At 46.7% G+C, this 11,421-nt stretch overlaps 1 long non-coding RNA gene across 1 annotated transcript in view; it reads left to right on the plus strand.

Annotated features, from left to right (window-relative positions):
- LOC133055722 (uncharacterized) overlaps nucleotides 1-9,649 on the plus strand; it is a 32,782-nt gene extending 23,133 nt beyond the window's left edge. Inside the window, exons 3-4 of the long non-coding RNA XR_009692691.1 lie at nucleotides 5,865-5,970; nucleotides 7,479-9,649. This is a non-coding gene — a long non-coding RNA (uncharacterized LOC133055722). The remainder of the gene's footprint in view (nucleotides 1-5,864; nucleotides 5,971-7,478) is intronic.
- The last annotated feature ends 1,772 nt before the right edge of the window (nucleotides 9,650-11,421 follow it).

Raw genomic sequence — 11,421 nt, forward strand, 5'->3', positions numbered from 1 at the left:
TCAAAACCTGGGGCTGGACACAGGATGAATGCCTAACTTTGGTTGGACTGTATGGTCAACCCCATCATTGTAAGTGAGATAATAATACATTAGTCTGGAGGGAATGAGGTGGGAACTGCTCAGGCAGGAAGGTGTGTTAAGACCAGGAACTCTACTCAATGCTCTGTGGTGACCTCAATGGGAAGTCCAAAAGGGAGGAGACCTACGCACATGTGTGGCTGATCACTCTGCCGTGCAGTAGAATCTAACACAACGTTGTAGAACAACTACACGCCAATAAAAATTAACTTTAAAAAACCATTTAAAAAAATTTTTAAAACAATGTTTCTGTTAGTGATTCTCAGGTTAACAAGGAAATCAAAAGAACTCTGAGTTGCATGCATCTAATGACAAATTCAATATAAAGCCCTGATAAGTATATCCCAATTCATAACACACTTTTAAGAAGATAGTAAGTATAAAAATAAATGTGAATGTTTAAAAAAAAAAAAAAAAGGATTAAAGCAGCCATCTGCTGAGGGCAGAGGGCGGAGGGCGGGCGGGAGGGGAGCCCGCGTCACCCTCAGGTCACACCAGCTGCTGTCAGCTCCTGTCCCAGGCGTCCAGATATCCTGGCGGGATGAGGAGGCGTCTGGGCTGCCCACTCAATCCTGTCTCGGCTCCAGATCCCAGGCGAGCTAAGCTGCTTCCTCTCCGCTCCTCGGCTATTTGTGGCCCTCCTTACAGGGCCAGGGGCCAGGGAGGTGTCACTGGCCCCTTCCGTCCCATGTTCTCTTTCAAACAATGGGAACCAGGATGTTCCATCCATCAAGCCCCCTAACTGTCTCGCCATCCTCTCCGAAGCCCAGACCCACAGCCCTGCCTGGCCTCGGGCACCCCGTGAATACCTAGGCCAGGGCTGACGGTGTAGGAGGTGTTCCCCCGCCGCTTATGCTAATTCGGATTCCAGCCCTGATGAGGGTCATCATTCAGTCACTCAACAAACACCAGGGGAGGCCCAGAATCCCGGTGAGCCTGTGCTCTGGAGTCAGACAGCTCCAGGTTCAATCACAGCTCACTGCTAACCAGTCCCCCCTCCCCCAACCTGAGTAACAGGTTGATTAACCTCTCTGTAGCCCTGTGTCCACAGATCAATTGATAACAATCCTTATGACAGTGTTGTGTAAAACCCTTAGAAGGATGTCTGGCAAGTAATAGGTGGTCAATAAATGTTACTTATCATTAATCACAGTATTATTAATGTTAACATTAATATGTCTTGCACTTTCATTATATCCTTATTTCTGGGCCACTTTGAAAGCACAGTTGACCCTTAAAACAACGGAGGGGTTAGGGACACCAAATCCCTGGACCACTTGTAAGCTGGTTCTTCTGCTCACTGGGGATTCAGATTCTTCCTTATCTTTCTCTCATACCTGTTTGGTTGTTATTCTCTGTGTCACTTCCTCTCCTGGGCAGTGGGTCCTGACCCAGAGCTCCCTGCCCTGGTCAGTCTAGGCACTTCCATCCCAAGCTACCCCACGCTGGTGGCGCTAGTAGTAAGGAATTCACCTGCCAGTGTAACGGACCTAAGAGATGCAGGTTCGATCCCTGGGTCAGGAAGACTCTCTGGAGAAGGGAACCGCAACCCACTCCAGTACTCTCGCCTGGGAAGTCCCATGGACAGAGGAGCCTGGCAGGCGGGCTACAGTCCATCAGGTTGCCAAAGAGTCTAACACGACTGAGCGACTGAGTACACATTACAACATAGACATTCACCAAACCTACATTTGCATCAAGTGCCCAGACTGGCCGGTGGCTGTATTTTACATCAGTTTTTATTACTACTACATGCAAAGAAAGATATAATGAAAATATACCTGAACATACAAATTAAGGAGGGAGAGAGGCACCCGGGTCAGGCATTGATCTTTTGTTTGTGTAAGAGATTGACTCAGCAAATCCTTTTTATGGTTGTAGTGAAAAGGGAGGCTCTGCATCAGCTTCAGCGACAGTAAATTCTCAACTGGGAATAAATTTTTTTGGTCAGCCGACACTTGTCTGGTCTAAGGACCAAAGACCTTTCTACACCTCTGATTCTTCTTCCCTCCACGACTCAGAATGAGCTGAGCTGTGCTCTGCTGAGTCTCTGTCATGGCCGACTCTTTGCAACCCCATGGACTGTAGCCCACCAGGCTCCTCTGTCCATGGGGATTCTCCAGGCAAGAATACTGGAGTGGATTGCCATGCCCTCCTCCAGAGAATCTTCCCAACCCAGGGATTGAACCCAGGTCTCCTGCATTGCAGGCAGATTCTTTACCATCTGAGCCACCAGGGAAGCCCAAGAATACTGGAGTGGGTAGCCTATCCCTTCTCCAGGGGATCTTCTCAATCCAGGAATCTAATTAGGATCTCCTGCAGTGCAGGTGGATTCTCTACTAGCTGAGCTACCAGGAAGACCCAGAATGAACTACACTCACATAATTAATTAAAAAAAAAAATACATCACTTCTCACCGGAATGTAAATTGGTTCACCTTTTGGAGAGAGGAATTTGGCAGAGTCATTCTCATGAGCACCAACAATGTCTAAACATCTCGATCCAATAAATCTGCTTATAGAGACCTCACCCAAGCAAATTATTTAAAACAGGGGCAAAAGTGACCAATTTCACAACCACATTTGTTGTAGTTTTCAGTCTAAAATTTAAAAATAGGAAACAATTGGATCACAACCAACACGGTCTTGCTAAGTCAATGTTCTGATGATCTCTTTTGACATTAAAAAAAAATCCCAAAGCTAAGTGACAACCACAGTTCTTTATTTAGTTGACAAATCTGCCACATAGGCAAGGCTGACTAAAGATGCCCCTTTTCTGTTCTATTTGTCTAAGTGCGGTTGACTCAAAAAGTGAAGGGCTGGACAGTGTCTCTTGACAGAGTATTTCCAATATGGTAGCCTCAGGATAGTCTGATGTCTTAAATGATGGCTCAGGACTCCACAGGACAGAAAGTAGAACCTGCAAGTTTCTTAAAGTGTGGGCCAGCACAGCACCACTTCTGCTTTTTTCTACTGATGGAAGTCACAGAGCACCATGGTGTCTATACAGGGCAGGGGCCACAGACCCACCTCTTTCATGGGAGATGCATCTAAGAATTTGCAGACATGGAGATACAGAGGTAGAAAATAGACTTGTGGACACAGTTGGGGGAAGGAGAGGGTGAGACAAATTGAGAAAGTAGCGCTGAAACATATACACCACCACATGTAAAATAGATCGCCGGTAAGAATTCTCTGTATGACTCAGGCAGCTCAACTCCATGCTCTCTGACAACCTAGAGAAATCGGAATGGGTCGGGGTGGGGGGTGGGAGGGAAGCTCAAGAGGAGACGACATACGTATACTCATGGCTGATTCATCTTGATGTTTGGCAGAAACCAACACAACGCTGTAAAGCAATTATCCTCCAATTAAAAATACAAACATTTTTAAAAAGGAAATTTGTGTTCAAATCAGCATTTTTCAGCTCCAATAAGGAATTCTGGCTATGTGCAGTCCCAGCTGGCTGGTGGGTTCCTGATGTCCCCTCAGGCCGGATGTTAGATTCCCCAGTTTGCCATGGCTCCTCACTGGCCTGCTTTCTGCGTTAATGATTCCTGTCGGCCCCCCTGGGCGTGTGTGTTTGCAATCTCATGAACCATATTTATAACTGAAAATCAACAACAACAGATTCATAAAGCAAATCTAAGGCAAAGCACGTTGAGATGATTTGTCTGGAGAGAGGAGAATGGTGCCTGAGATGCAAAGCACTCGTGATTTCCCTATACCTTGTACAAACTGGTCCTTATTCCAGTCCTCTTGGAGAGGAGCCACCCTCTCGACTCCCATCTCATGCTTCCTCCCCAGGGAATGGTGTCAGGAAGGTGTGGTGATCCTCCAGCCACTGATGCCCTCATCGAAAGTGAAAGTCACCCAGTCGTATTCAACTCTTTGCGACTGCATGGGCTATAGAGTCCATGGAATTCTCCAGGCCAGAATACTGGAATGGGTAGCCTTTCCCTTCTCTAGGGGATCTTCCCAACCAAGGGATCGAACTCAGGTCTCCCACATTGCAGGTGGATTCTTTACCAGCTGAGCCACTAGGGACGCCCAAGAATACTGGAGTGGGTAGCCTATCCCTTCTCCAGGGGATCTTCCCAACCCAAGAATCAAACCAGGGTCTCCAGCATTGCAGGTGGATTCTTTACCAACTGAGCTATCAGGGAAGCCGTCAGTAATGCAGTCAAATCTCTGAAAAGGCGTGGGTGGGAGAGGCTGGAAAGTGAGGAAAGGGCTAGAAACAGGAGTTCAAGAGCAATATAGACAATGTTTGTTTCTCTTTTTCTGACTTTCTTCAGTCTGTATGACAGATTCTAGGTTCATCCACAAATGACTCAATTTCATTTCTTTTTATGGCTGGGTAATATTCCATTGTATATATGTACCACATCTTCTTTATCCATTCATCTATCAATGGACATCTAGGTTGCTTCCATGTCCTGGCTATTGTAAATAATGCTGCAATGAACATTATGATACATGTTGTCTTTTTGAGTCATGGTTTTCTCAGGGCATATTATCTGTGGTTGAAGTGCTGAGTCATATGGTAGTTCTGGGCTTCCATGGTGGCTCAGACTATAAAGAATCTGTCTGCAATGCAGGAGACCTGGGTTCAATCCCTGGGTTTGGAAGATACTCTGGAGAAGAGAATGGCAACCCACTCCAGTATTCTTACCTAGAGAATTCCATGGACAGAGGAGCCTGGCAGGCTACAGTCCATGGGGTTAGCCCATGGACTGAGCGACTAACACTTTCACTTTCATGGTAGTTCTATGAAATCTAGAAGAATGGTACTGATGGACCTATTTGCAGGGCAGGAATAGAGACTCTGGGGCAGAGAACAGACGTGTGGACCCACAGAGAGAAGAAGAGGGGGAGGCAAATTAAGAGAGTAGCATTGACGTATATACACCATTGTGTTGTGTGTATATGTGTAAATATATTTACACATATGTTGACCATGTATAAAATAGACAGCTAGTGGGAAGCTTCTGTATAACACAGGGAGCTCAGCCCAGGAATCTGTGATGATTTAGAGGGGTGGGAGGGATGTTCAAGAGGGAGGGGCTGTATCTATACATATGACTGATTCATGCTATTTGCAGCAGAAACTAACACAACATTGCAAATAAATTACACTCCAATTAAAACAAAAGAAAGAACAGTATAAAGACCAGCATCAGAGTGGGTGCCTTGGGTTTGGGAAGAAAGAGACAAACAGCGAAGTCGGTGGTAAAAGGAAAGAGCATGACATGGCCATTTCATGCCTCCTAGCAAACAAAATAGAGGGCAGCAAACCCTGGCTGCCCAAACTGCTCGAGAAATCACTAGCAAATTGCCCCACGGACAGCTAAAAGGAAACCACCCCTCTCTCTGAATTACAATCACATGGGTACCAACTTCGTGACTTTTACTATCTGTGCAAATCACCTGGGCCATTAATCATTTAACATTTTATTCTAAGTTGATTTATAAAGAATCTTAAAAGAAAAAAAAACTCAGCTTTATCCTATGAAATTCCCTCTGAGAAATCATGAGAAGCACAGGTGATATGCTACACACACACGTGCACACACAATGGTGTGCTACAGCTGGCCCAGAATGTTAATAAAAGCCAGTGTTCACTTGTCGAGGGTTTTGCAAGCCTGCCGTGAAACACAGCCATTGTGAAAAATTAAATTATACAAGCTTGCAATTACATTTTTTGAAAGATAAGGGGAACAAGTACACAGAACTCATCCCTTCCTCATTATTTTACTACATTTTCCTATGACCTCTGTCCTTCAGGTTACTTTCACCTATTGCTTCTGGAGGATGAGAATTCTGTATTCATTATCTAATCCTGGACATCTTTTCCCAACTCTGTGTTCAGTGACACAGCAGCAGCTTGATGGTAAGTGTATTGACCCCATTTCTGTTGCTGTGGTTTAGTCGCTAAGTCGTGTCTGACTCTTTTGGGACCTCATAGACTGTAGCCCACCAGGCTCCTCTGTCCATGGGATTTCCCGGGCAAGAATACTGGTGTGGGGTGCCATTTCCATCACCAAGGGATCTTCCCAACCCAGGGATTGAATCTGCATCTCCTGCATCAGCAGATGGATTCTTTACCGCTGAGCCACCAGGGAAGCACGTGGAAACTGGAAAATGCTCCAGATCAGGGCTTTCTTCCCCTGCAGGGCTGATGGCTAAATATTCACCAGCACACTGCATCTTTGTGTCATTATTAAATCCATATAATATGTCTAGTATAATATGTAATATAAATATATTTCCCCTGCATGCATGTATGCATGCTAAGTTGCTTCAGTCATGTCTGACCCTGTGCACCCCCATGGACTGTAGCCCGCCAGGCTCCTCTGTCCATGGGAGACAGGCAAGAATACTGGAGTGGGTTGCCATGCCCTTCCTCCCAGCCTAGGGACTGAACCCTCATCTCTATGTCTCCTGCCTTGGTAGGCATGTCCCTTACCACTAGCGCCACCCAGGAAGCCCCTTTGTTTCCCCTAATGCTCCCTAAAACAAATCAGCTGCAAAATTAAAATATATATATTTCCATATTCTCGCAAAGGTCTTGCTGTCCGACAGCAAGGAAGTGCTGTCGTTTGACACTCACTAGCCCCACCCAACAGTCATTCATTAGGGACCCTGAGGCCTGGAGGAGGTGAGTGAGTTTGCTGAGACTACAGTGAGTTCAAGGCCAACTGCAGCTTCTTCCCCACCCCACCCCTGGTCCCCAGCCCCTTGCACTGCTTTCTATTCAACGCTGCCTCCCTGTGCAGATGACAAGTCACGACACTAAAACACACATTTCAGAAACAACTAGAATAAGAGGGAGCAGCCAGAATGAGGGCAGAAGGGAGGGGACTGGGAGGGGGGACAGTAAAAGGGTCATTAGAAATTCACACAATTAATTAGACAATGCTGGGGACACGGTCATCTCTAATCCATTGATAAAGATGGCAGGGGGGGCCTATTCCCACCTGGGACCCCTTGCGGGTTACCACAAGCTAAGCTCAATGATCTGCCTCCCCCTCAATCCACCCCCTCCCCAAACCCGCTTAAATATTTGATGCAAAATTAAAGCCCGTTCCAACTTTTATGAGCAGTGTAGCAGTGTCTGCTGCCGCTGGGCTCCCACTGCCCCCACCATTTCCCAAGGAGCCCCCCCACCCCCCATCCTGGGCGGCCTCGGCCTCCATCAAGCCGAGTGCATTAGGACAATTAGCACCAGCCCACTGGCGCCAATTAGCAACCAACAGTGTCTATATTATGGAGAAGGAGCGGCAGGGGCGCCTGTGTCTCCAGCCGGCCTTCACACTCAATTACATTAAGTGGAGGCTCCGAGCTGCGGTCGGTGGGATGGACAGTTGCTGGAGTAATTGTGTCTTCTCTGCTCTGCAGGTGATCTTCTCCTGGCTCCCCGATCCAGGACTGACTCCTCTTCCTGTCCACTTCCATCAATACACATGCCTTCAAAAGGCAGGAGGAAGGGAGGCACAGGGTGGAGGCTGCAATGGCCAGAGAAGCAGGTCGGGCATGGAGCTAAATCATAATAAGGATCATTCATTCATTCGTTCATTCCACAAATGTTCTCCCAGGGCCCACTGTGCGCCTGGCAGGCTTCTACAGCCAGCACCAGCTAGAAAACTGGCCTTGCTCAATGCAAAGTGACGATATGAGATTCATTGTCCAAAAGCTGTTAGGAGCTTCACAACGGTGGCACAGAGCATTAAACCAACTGCGGGATCCTTCTGAGCAGGGACCCCTTCTCAGCCCTTCTGAGCCCAGCCCAGTAGCATGGTTGTGGGGTTTGGGGATATGGTCATGAACACATCTGAACAGACATGCCTGCCTTCAGGGGACCTCACAGTTTGATGGAGAGAGTTGTTGTTGTTCAGTCACTAAGTCGTGTCCAACTCTTTGCGACCCCATGAACTGCAGCACACCAGGCTTCCCTGTCTTTCACTATCTCTCAGAGTTTGCTCAAACTCATATCCATCTAGTTGGTGATGGCATATAACCATCTTATCCTCTGTTGCCCTCTTCTTTTGTCTTCAATCTTTCCCAGCATCAGGGTCTTTTCCAATGAGTCGGCTCTTCACATCAGGTAGACAAAGTATTGGAGCTTCAGCTTCAGCATCAGTCCTTGCAATGAATATTCAGAGTTGGTTTCCTTTAGGATTGACTGGTTGGACCTCCTGGCAGTCCAAGGGCCTCTCAAGAGTGTTTTCCAGCACCACAGTTCAAAGCATCCATTCTTAGGCACTCAGCCTTCTTTATGGTCCAGCTCTCACATTCATACATGACTACTGGAAAAACCATAGCTTTGACTATATGCATCTTTGTTGACAAAGTGATGTCTCTGTTCTTTAATATGCTGAGCACCAAAGAATTGATGCCTTAGAACTGTGGTGCTAGAGAAGACTCTTGAGGGGCCTTTGGACAGCAAGGAGATCAAAGCAGTCAATTCTAAAGGAAACCAACCCTGAATATTCATTGGAAGGACTGATGCTGAAGTTGAAGTTCCAATACTTTGGCCAGCTAATGCAAAGAGCGGACTCATTAGAAAAAACTTTGATGCTAGGAAAGATTGAAGGCAAGAGAAGAGGATGACAGAGGATGGGATGGTTGGATGGCATCACCAACTCAGTAGACATGAGTTTGAGTAAACTCTGGGAGATGGTGAAGGGCAGGGAAACCTGACGTGCTACAGTCCATGGGGTTGCAGAGAGTCGGACACAACTGAGCAACTGGTCAACCACAACAACACACTGTCTAGGTTTGTTACTGCTTTCCTTCCAAGGAGCAAGTGCCCTTTAATCTCGTGGCTATAGTCACCATCTGCAGTGATTTTGGAGCCCAAGAATATAAAATCTTTCACTGTTTCCACTTTTTTCCCCTTATATTTGCCATAAAGTGATGGGATGGAGAAAGACAGTTGATAAATGGTAAACAAAATGGATTAGCAAATTGGCTAGTTCATAAGAGGAGAACAAGTGTAATAACAAAAAGAAAAAAAAAATAGAGGATGGTAAGAGGATGGAGAAGGGTCAGAGGATTAGATGGACACTGGAAGAGGTCTTGGGATGGTGAGATTCAGGCAAAGAGTTGAGGGAGGTGAGGGAGTGAGACTTCTAGGTGAGGAAACAGCCAGTGCAAAGGCCCTGTGGTAGAGGTGTATCCAACCTGTTCAAATAGAGGTGGAGGTTAGAGTGCCTAGAGTGAAGTAAAGGGGGAGAGGAGGAGATGGAGGCCCAAGAACTAAGTGGGATGGAGAGGTGCTGGGTGAATCAGGTAGGGTCTTGTTGGCCATTATGAAGACCACGACTTTTGCTCAGGGAGTGACACTGAAGGGCTGTGAGCAGAGGCGGGGATGCATTAAGAGAATCACTCAGAAAGCTGTATTGGGACTAGACAGTAGACAGGAAAACATGGATGCAAGGAGGCCCATGAAGAGTCTACCCCTAGGCTCTGTGGCCCCCATGGTCTCTGTTATATCTACCTACCTTTGTGATTACAGCACAAAATCAGCCATGCCGAAACAAATGGGCCTGGCTGTCCTCCAATAAAACTTTCTGGACACTGGATTCTGAGTCTCCTATAATCATTACATGTTATGAAATATGCTTTCTATAGCTTTCTCCCACAACCACTGCAAAAGGTAAAAACCAACCTTAGTTCATTGAGTCAAAAAAAAAAAAAAAAAAAGAAAGGCATCAAGCCAGCTTTGACCCAGAGGCTGTAGTTTATCAAACTCAGATTTCTAAAGTCATCCAGAGTGGGAACATGACACTAGGGAAGTGGGAGATTCTAGATATATTTTATGGTACAGACAATAGGACCTCTGAGAGGTTGGCTGCAAAGTGTAAGAGAGAGAAAAATCTGAGATGATGCCAAAGTTCGGGGCCTGAGGAACCAGAAGTGAAAGTTGCTCAGTCATGTCCAACTCTTTGCGACTCCATGGACTATACAGTTCACGGAATTCTCCAGGCCAGAATATTGGAGTGGGTAGCCGTTTCCTTCTCCAGGGGATCTTCCCAACCCAGGGATCGAACCCAGGTCACCTGCATTGCAGATGGATTCTTTACCAGCTGGGCCACAAGGGAAGCCCTTAGGAGGCACCTAAGTGGAGAAGACCCTGGGAGGTGAGGGTTTGAGGGAGGGGCAAGAGAGGATGGTAATTATCATAATAGCTATGTATTAGTTATTTAACGGGTGTTTAATACACACACAGCTCTTTAAGATCACCACTTCATCTTTACATTATTCAGTGAATTTGACTCCATTCATGTATCAACCCATTTCACAGATGTGGAGACTAAGTCTCAAAGGAGTGAAATGCGTTTCTCCAAGATCACCAGCAGTTAAGTTGCAGACATAATTCTTTCCCATTCAGGAGCCTGTGTTCTGCAGTATAACATGACTCTGCCCACACTGCTTTGGAGATCTTACTTGAAGCAAGAGACTTTAAAACAGAAAGGAGAAGCCTTCCCAAGCCTACATGTTGATTTATGCTTTAACTTTAGAGTTGGCTTAGGGGTATGTGCTTCAACAAGCCTCTTCCCATCTCTGAGCCTCAGTCTCCCCATCTTTTCATGTGGCTCCATGACTAGAGGCTTTCCCAGGTTCCTTTCTGACTTAACATCTGCTGACACCCTGATTACTCAGCTTCTGACCAAAGGCAACCGGGGCAGGGATGGTCCAACAGCCTAAGGAAAGAGTTAATTCCCTGTGAAATTACTGGGGATTATTTACGTCTTTACATGGTGTTTTATATGTTTAAGTGCTTTCTGATCTTTTAGAAGCTAATCCCAGGTGGAGGCTAAAGGCCTATAAGAAAGCTCCTGTCAGTAGAAGCTGGAATTTGAAGAAGCTAGCAGATCTGGGGCAGCAGATGGTGTCTGCAAGAAAGTCAGTCCTCCCCCTCCCATCTCCAGCAGGCTCTTACCCCAAGAACTGCCCCTGGTCACCTTGATGTGGGCCTCCAGCCTCCATAGGAACTGGGTACCTGATCAGGTGGAAAGATGGGTGAATATGAACCAAACAGCCCCTGATCTTGAGAAGCAAGCAGTCAGACTACGTGTGTGTATGTGCTCAGTCTTATCTAACTCTTTGTGACCCCATGGACTGTAGCCCCCCAGGCTCCGCTGCCCATGGAATTCTCCAGGCAAGAATACAGGCAAGGGGTTGAATGCCATTTCCTCCTCCAGAGGGATCTTTCCAATCCAGGGATCAAACCCGCGTCCCTTGTGTCTCCTGCTTCAGCAGGTGGATTCTTTACCACTGAGCCACCTGGGAAGCCCAGGAGAGACGTAATGTAGGCATAAGCCTGGAACCAGCCTCT

Source organism: Dama dama, chromosome 5 (genome assembly GCF_033118175.1).
Source record: "Dama dama isolate Ldn47 chromosome 5, ASM3311817v1, whole genome shotgun sequence".
NCBI lineage: Eukaryota > Metazoa > Chordata > Mammalia > Artiodactyla > Cervidae > Dama > Dama dama.